This window comes from Erinaceus europaeus, chromosome 10 (genome assembly GCF_950295315.1).
Source record: "Erinaceus europaeus chromosome 10, mEriEur2.1, whole genome shotgun sequence".
NCBI lineage: Eukaryota > Metazoa > Chordata > Mammalia > Eulipotyphla > Erinaceidae > Erinaceus > Erinaceus europaeus.
Window position 1 is genome coordinate 5,883,162 of NC_080171.1, and position 18,664 is coordinate 5,901,825.

At 39.9% G+C, this 18,664-nt stretch overlaps 1 pseudogene; it reads left to right on the forward strand.

The window, feature by feature from the left end:
- LOC103107393 (signal recognition particle 19 kDa protein-like) overlaps positions 1–8,157 on the forward strand; it is a 47,519-nt pseudogene extending 39,362 nt beyond the window's left edge.
- Positions 8,158–18,664: the final 10,507 nt, after the last annotated feature.

Here is an 18,664-nt window from a genome sequence, read left to right on the forward strand (position 1 = left end):
TGACTGAGGTAATCCCATCAGCATCTATCCAGTTCGGTGCTAAGCACTGTTGTGAGCTGTCATCTGAAGGGGCTGGTCTCTAGATCTCTACACGTTGGTGACAATGGAGAAAACTCTTTCTTTTTTTGTTTTTAAATTTTATTTATTTATTTATTCCCTTTTGTTGCCCTTGTTGGTTTATTGTTGTAGTTATTATAGTTGTTGTTATTGATGTCGTTGTTGGATAGGACAGAGAGAAATGGAGAGAGGAGAGAAAGACAGACACCTGCAGACCTGCTTCACCACCTGTGAAGCGACTCCCCTCCAGGTGGGGAGCTAGGGGCTCGAACCGGAATCCTTCTGCCGGTCCTTGCGCTTTGCGCCATGTGCGCATAACTCGCTGCGCTACCGCCCGACTCCCTGAGACAACTCTTTCTAATCATACATTATCTCATTTTAGGGGCTGGGTGGTAGCACAGTGGGTTAAGCACACATGGCGCCAAGTGCAAGGACTGGCATAAGGATTCCGGTTTGAGTCCCTGACTCCCCACCCGCAGGGGGGTCACTTCACAAGCGGTGAAGCAGGTCTACAGGTTCTATCTTCCTCTCCCCCTTTCTGTCCTCCCCTCCGCTCTCATAAAAAAAAAAAAAAAAAAGGCTTCCAGGAGCACTGGATTCGTAGTGCAGTCACTGAGCCCCGGCAATAACCCTGGAGGCTAATAATAATAATAATAATAATAATAATAATGATACATTATCTCATTTCATCATTACTGTAGCTCCACATGGTCTATTTTATTCATCTTTAAAAAGAGACTGAGACTCACAAGGAGAGAGAAAGGGACTCACTGAAGGTAATAAAGCTTTTGAGTGAAAGGAGTGAAATAAAAGAACTTGAGAGTAAGCACTGGTGAATTTGAGACAGTGCCTCTGCTTATCTGAAATGCATGCTCACACACACACAAAAGGTGACGGAATGAACAAAGCCTGTTTGCAGACCTTCCTTCAGAGATGCTTCTGTGAAAACTATGTGACCAGCTCTATGCCCTAAAGAGAAACCAGCAGCTGTCAGAAACTGCCCCACTTGCTGTGCCTCTAGCTCACCCTCTAGTAACTTGTGTGATATTCACCTAAACTGATCTGAGCCTCAAGAGTAATCAAATTAGTAACTGAGATTCAGAAAGTAGGTGTAGGCTTAGCTGAAGTGGCTTCTTTATGTTAATGAAGTGTTTTATGGAACCTCCGAGATCTCAGATGACACTAGGTAAACATTTCTCACTCAGTCCACAGAATCTGTGAATGGGTCCTGTGTAATAAAGCAATTTCAATGTCCTGACAGATGGGCCATAGAAATGGTCTGTGAGGCTATGATTCTGACAGATTACAGACAATGAAAAATCTGGTCAATAAGTGCTTCCTATGATTGTTGCCTGTGTTATGGCCACAGTCTAGAAAGGAAAGACAGACTGAACTACTTCCAGTTTGCATTACAGATGGGAGAAGGGGTTTCAAGATGTTAGCAGTTCTGTTGTCCTAGCATTAAAAAAAAAAAGAAGAAGAAAGAAAGAAAAGAAAAGAAAAAGAAAAACAGTAGCAATGTTCCTACCAGCTCTGCCCCCTGGTTTTTGAATGCACTATTCAACCCACCACAGTAATTTAGAAAACATTCATCAGCAGAGTAGAAGTGTTAGATTCCCCTTTCTCTTTGAGTCCAGATACTTCTTTTTAAAATGATTTCTCTATAAAGATCCTATTGCATCTAGAGATTTTTATTGCAACTATTTCTCTTGATTCTATTTCATCTTCAGCTCTTTCAAAGCAGAAATACAAATTTTGGGATAGTGGTGTACATAAACACTCCACATGTTCATATGTGCACAGGAACACACAATTTTTAGGATGTAAACAGATCAGACTTATAGACTTTTAATATGTGTTTTTACCTACCTTAAGCAACTGAATTAGAGAATGAAATTTCAAACTGCCTAGTTTGGTCACAAAAGATGAATACTATCTGGCCCTAAATCCTTAAAACAGTCAGAATTCTAGTGATGGAAAGTAGGATGGTGGTTTCCAGGGGTTAAGGAGGGGAGTGAAAGCTGTTCCATGAAATAGAGTTTCAGTTTTACAAAAATTCAAACATTTCTGGATGTGAACAGTGGAAATGATTGCATAAAAATACATGTATACTAATATACCTGGACTATATACTTAAGAATAGTAAATTATATGCTATTTATACAAATATCACCACAATTGAAAAGTGAAGTGTCAATTTGATGACATTAAAAAACAAAAGTAGGAGGCCAGGCAGTAGCACGCATGGCATGAAGTGCGAAGACCTGAGTAAGAATCCCGGCTCGAGCCCAGGCTCCCCACCTGCAGGGGAGTCACTTCACAGGTGGTGAAACAGGTCTGCAGGTGTCTGTCTTTCTCTCACCATCTCTGTCTTCCCCTCCTCTCTCCATTTCTCTCTGTCCTACCCAACAACAACAGCAATGACAAGAATAATAATAACAAGGACAACAAAATGGGAAAAATGGCCTCCAGGAACAGTGGATTCATAGTGTGGGCACTGAGTCTCAACAATAACCCCGGAGGTAAACAAAAAAAAAAAAAGAGAGAGAGAGAGAGAGAGAGAGAAGAAGAAGAAAAAGAAGAAGTAATGATTTCCTTTATTTTCATTTACTTAATTAATTTTTTTTCTATAGAGGCATCCTTGCCTTCTATATACACTGGGGCTGGTATAGGCACAATTGATAAAAGGACTTTTCTGCAGCCCCACAATTAGATAAAGACAAAATTGCCTATGGAAATGACCAAACCCTTAATTAGCTAATTGCAGGTGCAATTGGCCACTTGTGCCATCAGATGAAGGGCAAGTGGTTAATTGAGCCCACAAGTGACCTACTTAATCAGAACTAACAAATGGCTCATCAGATGAGGCCCCAGCCAAAATGTGTCTGCAAACAATAGCTTGTGCCTATATGAGCAAATCAGAATCAGCAGTAGGCTGGGTATCTGTAAACAAAACCCCCAAGTCACGAGATAATTAAGGAAAAGACCAAAACAAGAAAAATTCAATAATGAGCCACAGTATCAGAGAAAAGGGAAGGAGACAGGTGGAGTAGCAATAGCAGGAATCAAAGGTCATCAATAGTAAAAGGAGTATCTTCTCACAAACATGCTTTCTCTATCCTTATTTAAGACTTTCAGGATAATTTGTCATCTTCTTCTTATTCCTAAGAGTATCCAGAGAGCTCAGCACAAAGTCTTGCGTTTGACGGGGAGCTGAGAAGTATAAATGGATGAATCAAGGAAATTCTGTCCCCAGGCTAAAGGGCATTCATTTCAGTAAATTATTTCCTGTGAGGTTTCACCAACAGTGGGAATTTTTTTTTTTTTTACTGTGTTCCTATCACATGCAAGTCAACTAGTTAGGATGAAATAGTAATGATTCTGAGGTTGTTGACAAGAGAAACTAGTGTGTGTTCATGAGGTTAAGTAAGGTTCATGGTGAAATAGAAACTCCCAAATCTCAGTGAGTCCAAATAAGAAATTTAAATCCTGATCACACACTTTTATTTTAGGTGAGTGTTATTTTCTCACCAATAAAGAATATTTCATCCTACGATTCAAGCATCTGATCAGAGTCCTCCACTTATGCTTCCCAAGAGGACAGGAAGGTTGAAGAGCTATGTTGTGAAATAGGACTTCACATGTGGAACCAGAAAGTGTCAGGTGTCACCTCTGCCCACATTTTATTGGCTAAGATTAGTCAAGTGACCTGACCTAATTGTAAGAGCAAAGACAGAAAACAGAGCTGACTGAGTTATAGAGTCCATAGCATTTTGTGGCAATTTTTTTTTCTGTCACAGGCTGAAAATGAAGAATGAAAACAGTAACTACTTGAAGACTTCAAATATCCCTTGACATAATGTCACTTTTTGAACAAGCAGTCAAAATTAAATATACAAAGGATACAGAAATCAGTAAAAAGAAAAAAAATTATGATAATATACATCTGCCAACATGGTATTTATAAAAGGAAAGACAAAGTCATGAAAATTTTATAAGAGGAAAATAGACTGAAAACAAATGAACCAAACCTTCACTCAGAAATTTTAAAAGAACAGGCGAAGCAATACAAAAGAGGTGTAATATAGGAATTATTGAATATTTTTTCAAAGAGAGATTATATTTTATAAGGAGATCATATTATTAATAATTTAACAGGCATTCTTTGTAATAGTTGCTAAAGTAGATAGTTTCTAGTAGAGTTACAGGATATAAAGAATGAACTTGGGGTTAGGTGGTGATGCACCTGGTTGAGCACGTGTTACAAAGCACAAGGACCCAGGTTCAAGCCCCTGATCCCCACCCACCCCCCACCCCCGCAGGGGGAAAGTTTTGCAAGTGGTAAGGCAGTGCTATAGGTATCTCTCTGTCTCTCTTCCTTTCTATCTCCCCCTTCCCTCTTGATTTCTGGCTGGCTCTTTCCAACAAATAATGATAGTAAAATATTTTTCAAAACATAAAAAAGAATGAACTTCCACAACTAGATAGGAGTCAGAAATACCAATATTGAGAAGGCAGCGTATTTTCTAAGAGAAAGTAACAATTTCAGTCCATAAAATTTTAAAATCTCAAAAATTATTAAAACAGTAATCATTTAAGTAGGAAATCAACACTTCTCCCCTTGTTTTTATACTTTACCTTCTTCCCTAGAAATTAAGTGACTACACCAGCTTCACCAGTGATGAAGCAGGGTTGCAGGTATCTGTTAGAAGCAGTAACTTTAGAATTGCTTTAAGTAAAATTTTAAGCATGAGTTGTAAGTATAGTTTCTTTTCTGCCTGCAGTGGAAAATTCCTGTAAAAAGGGGGTCTAGACAAAACCCACACACCAAGATGTAAGCCACCTGTTGTTTGTCTTAAAGAGAATAGCTCGCCTAACCAAGTCCTTGAAACCCAACCACTTGCTCAAGGTCGAGGGAGCTGATAGCCCGGTGGTCTTGGCTGATAACGAAAAAGTGTGGTGACCCTATTTTGCATAAAGGCTTGAAATTAGACAATTCTTATAGGCTGCTTAGAGCATTACAATGTCTGAAATGATTGGATCCTACGTTTTCTGTAAAATGCTATTGAGTGTGTGACAGAATTCTAGTTTTGCATATTCCCCCTCCCTGAGTGTATTCAAAAATCCTATAAATTGTGTGGTTTGAGCCTTGTTCAGGGTCGAGCTTGATAGACTAACATCAGTCACCACTCGGCCCGGACTGCAATTCGTAAATAAGCATCTTTTGCTTCCTTGCAGTGGATGGAGATTTGATTCTCGCTCTGTAACAGTATCTCTACCTCTTTCCCTCTCTGTCTCCCCGCTTCCTCTCAATTTCTGGCTGTCTCTACCCAATAAATAAAGATTAAAAAATGAATAGACATGTACTTTCTTTTGTGACACAGAATCAGACTCTGGAGAACAAATTTTAAAAGGTTGTGCATTCTTTTTGCAAGCTCAAGGCCTGGAATATGGACTGTATCACCTCTCTTGGGCCAATATTTCATTCAGATCAACAGAAATATAGAAATAGAAGAGACATTGATTGAATGTCTCGAACTTTTTAATGCACAGACCATAGGCTGAGTCTTTGATATGCTGACACTCTTAAAAGCTTAGACCAGGGAGAACAGAAGCAACTGGTGGCAGAGCCATATACAAATAATGTCAGAGGACCTAAGTTATGGTGATGTTGTGTATGATACAGCAAATCCTAGCAAAGGGATTTTTCGAAGTTAACCCAATTGCCAAATAATATGATTATAGCAATAACTACTGCCTTTTTAAACCCTAAGACAGCAGGAACCTCCCACTTCCTCTATAGAGCCTATATTTCCCCCAGTCCTAGAACCCCTAGGGTGGGGTTCACTTTCCTGCATGCTTCTCTCAGTTCATACCAAATGATATTGCATTTGCCAATCCCAACCTAATGAACACAACAAGAAAGAAAGAAAGAAAGAAAGAAAGGAAGGAAGGAAGGAAGGAAGGAAGGAAGAAAGAAAGAAAGAAAGAAAGAAAGAAAGAAAGAAAGAAAGAAAGAAAGAAAGAAAGAAAAGAGATGAGACAGCATAGCACCAGAGCTGCCTCCAGTGGTGCCTTCCAAGCACCCGGGCTGGAACCTGGGCCACATGTGCCTTATCTCGTGAGCTATTTCTGCAGCCTCAAGCCCAGTACTTGCAAGACTATATCTCAAATATAAAAGGACAAAAGTATAGCAATAGATATACACAAGTTTCTATTATCTATGACACATCTCAGGAGGAACAAAATCTTTTGACATGCAACATCTGTGATGGATTAATGGAAGTATTAAGCGTCGCAAGCTCTTTAATGAACTCTACTACTAATGCTATCGATCTCAAAATTTGTGTTACTATGCTGGGTTCATGGTACAAAGAGAGAGAGAGAGGGAGGGAGATTTATGTTAGTGGCATTTGCACACATGATGTGGAAGAAAAGTCTGGGGAAAGCAGAGAAGTAATGGCTGACTTTAAACTCATCAACAGTTTGTGTTCAGACATTCTAATGACCCTCAAATACTATTGTATAGTCAAACATGATGTATTAGCCTCTGATAACTGTACAAACAGCTTTTCAGTGCCGGATTAGTCCATATGGATAATCAATAATATTATTAAGGTGCAGTACTAAAACTGCAAAGTTACAGATCGGTTGGTAGTTATGCAAGCAATATATTCCAGAATTGCCTTTTAATTTCCAGAAAAAAAGTTGTATGGTGAACTGAAGGAAACAGCATAGTATTGGTATTTGGAAGTGGGGAGGGAGAGTATCTATTAGTGACGGAATTCCATTTATTAAGTAACTAACAAATGCAAGAGTTTTTCCAGCTTCTGGTATTTCTCTCCTTTTTTTTTTTTTTTTGAAGATATTTTATTTATTTTATTTTAGTAAAAAAGAGATCCAGATGGAAAGATATAAAGAGAAAAAGAGAGATGAGAGAGACAGAGACAGATCCAGAGAGAGAGAGAAGAGCACTCACTGATCAGTTCTTGAACCTGGAAATTCAGAAGTCAGAGCCTCAGGGTTGCAAGCCTTTCCCATAACCATTATGCTGTCTCCCCAGCCTGTTTCTGGTATTTCTACACTTACAATTACAAATAATATGTCAGCAAGGAAGTTGAAACTTCAAATTTCTACTGGCAGGAAAACAAAGTAGATTTTTTTTTTAAGATTTTATTTATTTATTAATGAGAAAGATAGGAGGAGAGAGAAAGAACCAGACATCACTCTGGCACATGTGCTGCCGGGGATCGAACTCAGGACCTCATGCTTGAGAGTCCAAAGCCTTATCACTGCACCACCTCCCGGACCACACAAAGTAGATTTTTACAGCCTTAAAATATGACAACCCCATGTGAGATCTTCTTAATCATATCACTGAGAATTTTTATATTGTTCTCAGACATTGCTGAAAAGCACCTTCTTCCAAAGACACTTCAACTGACTGGTAGGGGTATGGGGGGAGCAGCTGATCACCATCTCCAAATAAAACAATTACCAGGTAACAAAGATGAGTAGTTAGTAGATCGTGTTGGTGATTCAATGTTGAATTAAAAATATGAGCCTTCTTCTCTTCTAGTTCTCTCCAGTTGTTGACGGAAGAAAACGTTTGCCTATTGAAATGTCATGATCGGGGTCTCAGACTGGTGGCCGGTGGGCTTAGGTCCCTTGCCGACTAGGACAGGCTCATCTGTTATCTACCCCGCTTATTTAAACAACATGAAAACCATCGCAGAGGGGAGGTGAATCCCCATCAGTTAGGCTGTTGAAAATCCCACAGCTACAGAGATTCAAGATGTCTGCTTAGCAGTTGGACTTAATGTATTTCTTGAGAAAATAAAATGTACTCTAGAGAATGGAATCGTGACGCTCAGTATAGGGGTCGAGTCCCTGTCCAGCTCAAGCAAAAAGATGGCAGCCTCCGTCTTGTACAGTTCCCATCATGTAAATCGGTAATGTTGTGCGCTGCAGAGATGATATCTAAACTGAACGCAAGGACACAAAAAAACAGGCTTTGGTGACCAAACTCTTCAGCAAGGAGAGGGAGGTAAAATAGGGAAAGGGAAGAAGTCATATATGTTATACTACTCTAAGAGATAGGGTTGTGGGCTTCTGATCTGTATCTGAGAGGGACAAATCCTTTTTGTTTGCATCATTTAACTGAACTGTGAATAGTTTTGCCTCCCAGCTTCAGCAGCAGAGTTGACAATGAAATCTACATCTGAAGTTTGCATCTAGCTTGTACTTAGTGTAAAAGGCTTTTTCTTTTTTCTTTTTGGCCTGCCAACACATTTTTATGAAAGAAGCATATTTTTAAACAGTGGACTCTACCATACATTATTCAAAAACGTGTATCTGTTTGTCCTCTAGGTACATTTCAGGACAATGAGTTAAGATTTGAAATGCATATCTTCTTATTCAGCTTTCAGTTAATGAAATAAAATTTAAAACTAATGTTTGTAACTTCTGCTTATGGACTAATTCATGCCAGTAGAGAAGATAAGAGAATTGCAGCTGGTACTAGAAACTTTAGTGTGAACTGAAAATTGGGAGAAGGTGGTTAGATTCTTGTACACATCTTAATAAGCAGCCAGTGTGTACACCATATTATTTTAGTTAATTGTAATTGGATTGTGCAAGAATTAGATTTTCATATGGAAAGGATTGCTTTGGATTTGTTTATTTTGTAGACTTGAGAACACTTCAGTTGAGTTCTAAAATCACATATGCTTTAGCACCTTGTGATATCCTTTAAAAAAAACTAAATTGAACTTGTAATTATTTATTTGTACATTTTCCAACCACTGCTTTTGTGTAAAAATTTAAGGAAGTTCTTACCCAGCTGTATATTTTTGTTATTAAACACTTGTTAGAGAATGTCATATATTTTTGTCTATTAAACATCTCTTGTAGAATCTGGTAAAAAAAAGTAAAAAGAAATGTCATTATCCTTTTTTGAAAGAAAAATTCTTCTTAATACCAACTAATATATTTGTACCATGAAGCCAAAAAAAGCCGCTGGATTAGATTATAACACCAATTATAGTCCAAATTCTTGAATTCAAATTTAAATTTATTGGCACATATATTTTGAAATATTTCACTTGCATGAGTTTAAATAAATATTACATAAAGAGATGAAAATATAAATATACATTAGAAATAAAATGCATAACATTCCTTTTTATATTTACATACTTGAACTTCTCTCTCTCTCTCCTTCTCTCTCTCTCTCTCCTTGTCTCTCTTTAATGAAACTTCTAGATGAAACAAAGTTGACTGATCTCACTTCGTTCTACAGAAAAGGGATTGTAGCCCTGGAGATAATCCACACCACACACACTACCCTGGTCTCTGGGTCCTGACAGATTTGGGCTTTCATTCTATTATTATTTATTCTCTATGTGCTATTGTCAGTATTGCTTAATCTCACTAAGTTTCATTTGGATAAAGATAGTCACAGTATTTATCCTAAGGGTCATTATTGTGATTGAATTAGATGTAATGAATATTATTCTTAGAAAGAGAGAAAAATGTCCTGCACACAGGAGGAGTCAAGAGTACATCTGCTGTTCTCTGTTCAGTATCCTCTCCATCAAACTAGCTTCAGTCAACTCAGTGGGAAAATCTACTTTTAAGTTTTCATCTACTGAGATGAAATGTGGTGGTAGCTAGAAATATATATGTATATATATATTTAAATATTTGTTTATTTATTTTCCCTTTTGCTGCCATTGTTGTTTTAGTGTTGTAGTTATTGTTGTTATTGATGTTGTCGTTGGTGGATAGGACAGAAAGCAATGGAGAGAGGAGGGGAAGACAGAGAGGGGGAGAGAAAGATAGACACCTGCAGACCTGCTTCACTGCCTGTGAAGCGACTCCCCTGCAGGTGGGGAGTCGGGACCTCCAATCGGGATCCTTACTTGGGTCCTTGAGCTTCGTGCCACATGTGCTTAACCTGCTGGGCTATCTCCTAACTCCTGCCTAGAAATATTTTTAAAGTGAGGGTGGATCTGTTGAAATTTGGGGGTTTTAAATGGCATTCAAAAAGGAGCAGAGTAGTTCAAGTAAAAGAATACTACTGAAGGAAAATCTTGTCTTTAGTCTAAATACGTTAGGGAGACCAGGAGGGGGTGTGCCTGGGTGAGAGAACATGTCACCACATGCAAGGACCCTGGTTCAAGTCTCTGCTCCCCACCTGTGGGGGAGAAGTTTTGCAAGTTGTAAAACAGGGCTGCAGGTGTCTGTCTGTCTCTCTCATTTTATGTCTCCCTTCTCTCTTGATTTCTCTCTCTCTCTCTCTCTCTCTCTCTCTGTTTTTTGCCTGTTTGTTTTTTCTTTTTGCCTCCAGGGTTATGGCTGGGGCTCAGTGCTTGCACTATGAATCCATTGACCCTGGCAGCCATTTTTTCCTTATTTTATTTATTTTTTATTGGATAGGATGGAAAATTGAAAGAAGAGGAGATAGAGAGGGAAAGAGGAAGATAGACACCAGCTTCTCTGAAAGTGGGGAGCCGGGGGCTGGAACCCGGGTTCTTGAGCGGGTCATTGCACTTTATACTAAACCCAGGGCGTTCCTGACCAGCCCTTTGATTACTCTCTCTATTCAGTAAGTAGGATATTAAAAAGAGCTTTATAAAAAAGAATATAAAACTTGGAATTCCAAAAGAATTACTGACAATTCCAATTTTAAATACATGGGATCTTTGGCAAGCCTTAAGCTCCCCACCAGCCCCACCTCCCACCCCCTTCCTGGTGAGGTTACTGTGTTTTTAGATCAGTGCAAGTTGAAGTTCCAGACTGGTTGCTGAGGTGCCTAGGCAGAGGCAGACACAGGGCCTCCTAGATCAGGAGAAAATTGCAACTAGGAACACAGTTGTATTTGTAGAGTGATAAATGAACCCTGACCTCTTGTTTCTTGTACTCTTTGATCCGAATATTTGACCCTTTGTTCTGCTGGTGGCAGCCCAATTTATTAAGACTTCTTGCTTCTTCTCTTGGGCCTCTGCTTCTCGGGAATAAGATGGAGATGAGAACCATTTTGTACAGATATTCTAAAACTCAGTACTAATCATCTAAAGTCTTCATCACAGTCCCGATAGAAGCATGAATCCAGGTTTCAGTAACAATCATTTTCTATCTGTCTTCTGTGAAAATCAGCAGTAATGCAGTTAACTTTAAGGGCAAGCTGATTTTTTTTTAATATGAAAACTCTTCACATTATAAAGTGCTAAATGAATGCTGATGAACTTCTAAAGTCTAGATTAACTGACTCAACCTTAACAAAGACAAAACAAAAGAACATTGAATACCAGAACTTCAGACTTTCTCAAAAAAACCCCTCAGACTTAATGACCTTTCTCCTGTTAATTCTCTATTTAAATGTAGTTCTTTCCCCCCCCCCCCCCGCACTGTAAGACTTCCTTCCTTCACCTTTTCCAGGAAATTTGTTCAGTGAATCACTCAATAGCTGCTTCAACTTTCAGCGAGTAGCAGCATTCAAAACCACAGTATAAGACAAAGCCATAGTATAAAAGTTTATGTTACAAAAACATAAAACGATAGTATAAGACAAAGCCATAGGATAAGAGGGGTACAACTCCACACAATTCCCACCACCAGAACTCCGTATCCCATTCCCTCCCCTGATAGCTTTCCTATTCTTTATCCCTCTGGGAGCATGGACCCAGGGTCATTGTGGGATGCAGAAGGTGGAAGGTCTGGCTTCTGTAATTGCTTCCCTGCTGAACATGGGCGTTGACAGGTTAATCCATACTCCCACCCTGCCTCTCTCTTTCCCTAGTAGAGTGGGTCTCTGGGGAAGTGGAGCTCCAGGACACATTGGTGGGTTGTCTGTCCAGGGAAGTCTGTCGGCATCCTGCTAGCTTCTGGAACCTAGTGGCTGAAAAGAGAGTTAATATACAAAGCCAAACAAACTGTTGATCAATCATGAACTTAAAGGTTGGAATAGTGCAGATGAAGAGTTGGGGTGCTCCATTTTAGTGTACTCCAAAAGCTGGCTAGTGGGCTCTACTTTCCAAGATGTCATAGAGGAAGAAAATGCCGGAAATGCCTCTACTGGGTGGAATACGTGCCCTAGGAATGTTGAATTGGAAAGGATTTATATTCCAGTTTCTTGCCACAGAAGAAAGATATGTATGTGAGTTATTTTCCTAAAGATCAATGCACTTTTTTACCTAGTGAACTGTTTCTAATAAGTGGCCTATGACTTCCTGTTATATTTAAGACAGTTCATCTACATCCTTATTTTATCATCTCATCCTAATTTCCCAGGCATAAAATACCTATCATTTCCACAGACCTACCGAGCTGCTTCATTTTCAAAACACCTTTGCTTTTAGCAAGGTTTTTAGGCAGACATTATGCTAAAATATACCTCTCCTTGGGCCACACTCTCTCCTCTGGAGTCATCGAACCAAACTCTTCTATCTTCATGAAAGGCTGTTAAATCTTTAGAACAAGGGATCAAGAATTTCATCATTTGGTCGTGTTATTTGCTACCAAACAAGCAAGTTTGATCCGTAGATTTGAGGAGCATCTCAAAAGTTTGGCAAATCCTTTTTTAAAAATAATATTTATTTATTTATTCCCTTTTGTTGCCCTTGTTTTATTGTTGTAGTTGTTATTGATGTCGTTATTGTTGGATAGGACAGAGAAAAGTGGAGAGAGGAGGAGAAGACAGAGAGGGAGAGAGAAAGACAGACACCTGCAGACCTGCTTACCACTTGTGAAGCAACTCCCCTGCAGGTGGGGAGCCGGGGGCTCAAACTGGGATCCTTCCACAGGTCCTTGCGCTTCGTGCCACATGTGCTTAACCCGCTGCACTACCGCCCAACTCCCTGGCAAATTCTTTCTAACACACTCTTGATAGGATTCCTCAGGTCCGAAGAAGCCAAGTCTGTCACTAAGTCACACAGATCTGCCCCTACCCCTGATATTCTCTTGACTTCCTCAGACTTAACGCACCCCCTCATTTTCAAGAGTATTAAGTACTTGTCTTGGTTTTTGTTTATTTATTTGTTTTTTATAGAAAAATAAACTTATTTGAATACATATTTGAATATCTACAGAGATTATGATTCCATTTCAATTTTTCCCCCTCTCAGGTTCAAGAATCTTTCTGTTAACTTTTTGGTACACAACTCCAGTGCTTTCTCATTTCTCTTTTATGACTTGTAGAATTTCTCCTTCAACAAATCAACCATTTGAAAGGTCCCCAAGCCAGTAGATCTTCTTCTCAAAATAAAAGAGTCAAGTAGATAACTTAGTCTGTTAGAGCACATAGCCTGCATACTCAAAGTCCCAAAGGTCATAGGTTCAAAACACAGCATCACTTCAGACAGAGCTATATTCAGATTCTCACTCTCTCTTCTAGTACAAAACATTTGGAAGAAAAGTTTAAAAAAATAGTAGCATAAGTAAACAGTATGAAACACACCAATAATGAGAATGGTCTCTAGCAGGAGGTACAGTTATGATAGCAGAACCCAGTACTGCTCATGGTCTCCGGATATCAAGAATGTTAATATTGGGCACTCTGAGTCACTTTCCTATAGATCCGTGCACTTTTTACATAGTGAACTGCTTCTGACAAGTGGCCTATGACTTTCTGTTATATTTAAGACAGTTCATCTACATTCTTATTTTATCATCTCATTCTGATTTCCCAGGCATACAGTCCTAGTTCCAGACGTTCCATCATGCCTTCATCATCTAGCCCTAGAGATCTGTCATTAGTCTTTGTAAACTGGAAACAATTATGTACTTGAATAGGTTTGTATTAAATGTGTAAAAACACACAGAAATGCTCATATGGAAGATCTCTATGGGTTTTGATGTCTAATGGATTTTTTAAATGGTTTCATCAGGAAATTAATGCTTTACAAGCCAGTTATCACATGGGTAAATTGTCTCATTTTTCCATAATAGGTGACCACACCACAACCAACTCCAACCCTGTTCCTTTTCCACCCTTCTATAAGGGGTTTCCTGTGCTCTCCCACTTGCTGCCACTCACTTTCTCCTGCCCTTGGCCTTACTGCAACAAAGCAGATCCAGGGCAGGTTGCATTCTATGAATGACCACAGTGGACTACTTCCAGCTCAGCTCTTAAAAATGACAACATCATCTCCTTTGTCTACTTTTGAGTGGAACTAGATATAAACAGGGTAACTGAAATCATTGTGGGATGCAGAAGGTGGAAGGTCTGGCTTCTGTAATTGTTTCCCCGCTGAACATGGGTGTTGACAGGTCGATCCATACTCCCAGCCTGCCTCTCTCTTTAGTAGGGTGGAGGTCTGGGGAATCCGAGCTCCAGGACACATTGATGGGGTTTTCTGTCTAGGGAAATCTTGTGGCATCCTGCCAGCATCGGGAACATGGTGGCTGAAAAGAGAGAGAGAGAGTTGACATACAAAGCCAAACAAGTTGTTGACTAATCATGAACCTAAAGGCTGGACTAGAGCAGATGAAGAGTTGGGGAGTCTCGGTTTTATGGATAGAAGCAGGGCCACAGGTGTCTATCTCTTCTTCTCTGTCTTCCCCTCCCCACTCAATTTCCCTTTGCCTCTATCCAATAATAAATAAATAAGTAAATAATATTTAAAAAGTATCAAGAAACATTGATATGAAAGATATCTTTTTGTTCTTTCCCAGGTTAGTCGCAGGAGGGCTGAGAGTCCAATGGAGATCTCTAGGCCCACATCTCACTTGACTTATCTAAATATTTTACTTGTAATACTTATCCCCCACCCCCAATAAAAACAAAATAACCCACTATGGAAGTTACTAATCCCTAAATATAAGAGCTTTCTTTCTAAATTCTTTACTTTTTTTTTAAAGTAACATTGAAAAGTATTTTGAACTTTTTAAATTTCTTCAAATGCTAGTAAAACATGTTTTCTGTTTTCACTTTGACTTTACCTGATATCCAGACAGTTAATACTTTTAAGTGTATACCTAGTACCAAAGTGGCAGGGATACAGAATGATCAAACTGAGTTAGATATGGTCCTTGCTTGTGAAGAATTCATTGTACATTATGTGAAACAAGGAATTTTCTAAAAGGTATAAAAGTTATGATATTTATAATAATGATGATTAACATTTCTTGAGTTCTGACTGTGTGTCAGACAGCACAGTAAGCACTTCACACAGGTGATCAACAAATGTAGTTTCTCACGACTTAAAACGTCTTAGGGATGCACATTACCTAACTGAATTGAAAACTCTGAGAACAGGAGCCTTACTTCTCAGCAGTTCTCAGACCTTGTCTACATTTTCAATTAAGCCAAAATGAACCAGTTTATGGTAGCAACCTGGGAACTGTAAATGACTAAACTAGGAAACAGTAAAAAAAATATTCCTACTTGTTTTAACGACAACTGTTACCAAGGGACACATATAGTATTAGAAATCATTTGACTACGTTGTGCTGGGACTATGACAGAGTGATGCATAATAGCATTTGACCTAGTGGCAGCTTTAAATACATAAAAAAGAATAAAGACTGTTAAGATATAAAACGTAATGTTTCATAGACCAAAAGTTTATTTGAAGAAGTGACCTCACAAAGGAGGGAGAAAAAGATGAAAACAAGAAATAATGGGAGTGGTGCCAATCACAAGTAGGTAGGTTATTTGCAGTAATATTCAAAAATCTTTTTTTTTTTTCCCAGTGCAAGGCTCAGCTCTGGCTTATGAACTGAGCCTGGAACTTCAAAACCTCAGGCTTGAGAGTATCTTTGCATAACTGTTGTGCTATCTCCCCTGCCCCAAATATCTCTAGCTTAAAACTAGAACTTCACCCACTCAAGTAGGAAGGCCTGGAAGCTTCTTCACAGACTGGGTGCCGGTAGCCAAGCCCCTCCCATCTCCCATCCTCCCGTATCTCCAAACTCAGTGGCTAGTCACCTAACTCAAGTTGGACGTGCTAAGATTGACCCAGTCTGGAAAAGAGAAATTTCCCATGAGTGGTCATCCCACTTCCGATTATCTTGTCCATCTCCAAAACTCTCTCCCTTTACACTGTCTGAACTGGAAGACGCTTTGAAGAGGGTTAAACCGGGAACAGCTGCTGGCTATGATAACATCACCCCAGAACTCATTCTTAACCTGGGTCCCGCAGCAAAGAAGTGGCTTGCTTCATTTCTGTCCCACATCTTGGAATCTGAGTCTATGCCCTAAGTTTGGCGTCATGCGAAGATTATAGCGGTTTTGAAACCAAAGAAAGACCCAACACTGGCCGCCAGCTATAGACCAATTTCTGTCCTCTCCGTGTGTTACAAACTCCTTGAGAGGCTGCTTCTGTCACGTATTTCTCCTCTTACAGAGAAATTACTATCACCCGCCCAAGCTGGTTTCTGTCCAGGAAGATCTACCTGCGAACAAGCCCTGGCCCTCTCAACTTACATTGAAAATGGATTCCAGAAGAATTTAAAGACGGGTGCTGTCTTTGTTGATCTCACAGCAGCCTATGACACGGTCTGGCACCATGGTCTCCTAGTCAAGATCTCAAGATGCCTGCCTCCATGGGTGGCCAACACTATATCGTTTCTTCTCCAAAACAGAAGATTCCGGGTACATCTGGGTGACAAGTCTAGCAGATGGAGACTTGTCTCAAGTGGCCTCCCCCAGGGCTCTGTTCTGGCTCCTATGTTATTTAATATTTACATCAATGATCTCCCAGAAACTTCCTCAAGGAAGTTCATCTACGCCAATGACATCTGCTGTGCAACTTAGGCATCCAAGTTCGACATCCTCGAGAAAACACTCATGAAAGACATGTCTCTGATATCTGATTACTGTAAAAAATGGCGACTAATCCCCAGCACTGCAAAAACAGTATCATCTGTTTTCCATCTACACCATGCCTCGGCCTCACGTGAGCTTAATGTGCAGCTTCACTATACGAGAATCCGGCATGAAGCCCAGCCAGTCTATCTTGGCATTACTCTCGATCGCACTCTGTCATTTCACAAACATCTCATAAAAACTGCAGCAAAGGTGGGCACGAGGAACAACATCATTGCAAGACTGGCCAGCTCCTCATGGGGCGCGAGCGCTTCCACACTGCGATCATCCTCTCTGGCATTATGCTATTCCACTGCAGAATACTGTGCCCCAGGATGGTTCCGTAGCCCCCATGTCCACTTGGTCGATTCCAAATTATATTCCTCCATGAGGATAATTTCTGGAACCATCCGTTCCACCCCGGTTCCATGGCTGCCAGTTCTCAGCAACATTGCCCCGCCAGATATTCGTCAGGATGCGGCATCATCTAAGTTCATTTCCCACGTCTACGCTCGACTGGACCTGCCAATATACGCAGATATCTTCGCCCACCCTGTCCAACGCTTGACGTCTCGTCACCCAATCTGGTCCCCTACGCCTACACTGAACTTCTCTGTTCCAGACTCTTGGAAACAGAGTTGGCAGTCAGCTGAGGTCAAGAACAAACACCTCATCACAGACCCCTGCAAGCATCAATCCGGCTTTGACCTGGCACGTTATGATTGGGCCCTCCTCAATCACTATCGAACAGGCCATGGCCGGTGCGCCGCTATGTTCCATCGCTGGGGAGCCAGAGACGACCCGAACTGCCCCTGTGGCTCCAGACAGACTGTGACCCACATAGTCAACGACTGCCACCTCTCCAGATTCAAAGGAGGTCTCGAAACTTGACATCAGGCTCAACCTGACGCTGTTGACTGGCTACGGAAGAAGGGCAAACGCTAGAAGAAGAAGAAACTAGGACTCTCAAGTAGGAGCAAGGTTCTACAAAAGAAATATCTGGCATTGTTTTGTCTGTCACAACTGGTGGAAGGGGGCCACCTGCATCTCCTGAGTAGAGGTCAAGGTTATTGCTAAAAATACACAGCAGAACCCCCTCTCCTCCCTTCTGCCCATAAGAAATAATCATTCAACCTCACATGTCACTAATACCAAGATTTAGAAATTTCAGAAGTATCAAGGTTTAGAAACTCTAGATTAAAATAACAAAGAATTGTTATTTACTGATATAATATGTCCACATCAGGTAAGCTTAATTTTGCTCTGGAGTTTAGTTGTTGTGTGTGGTAAGATAAGTGGCTTGGTTTCATTCTTTTGCTTATTTCAACCCAATTTTCCCAGCACCATTTGTTGAAGAGAATCTCCTTATTCCATTTAATATTTTGAGCCCCTTGAAAAAAATTAGTTATCCATAGATATAAGGCTAATTTCTAGGTTATCAATTTTATTCCACTGACCACTGTATCCACTTTTGTTCCAACACCAGGCAGTTTTGATAACAAGATCCTCATAATAAATATAGCTAGAGATCTAGGAGTCTGATGCCTCCAGTTTTGTTCTTTTTTCTCATGATTGCTTTGGTGAATCTAGGTATTTTCTTGTTTCAGATAAACTTTTGTATTTTTTGTTCTATTCCTTTAAAGAAATTTAGTGAGACCTTGATGGAGATTACATTAAATTTCTATATGGCTCTGAGTAGAATATTCATTTTGAAGATGTAATTCTTCTAATCCATAATCCTGGAATATTTTTCTACTTTTTTGTATCCTTTTCTGTTTCCTTGAGTAGTGACTCAGA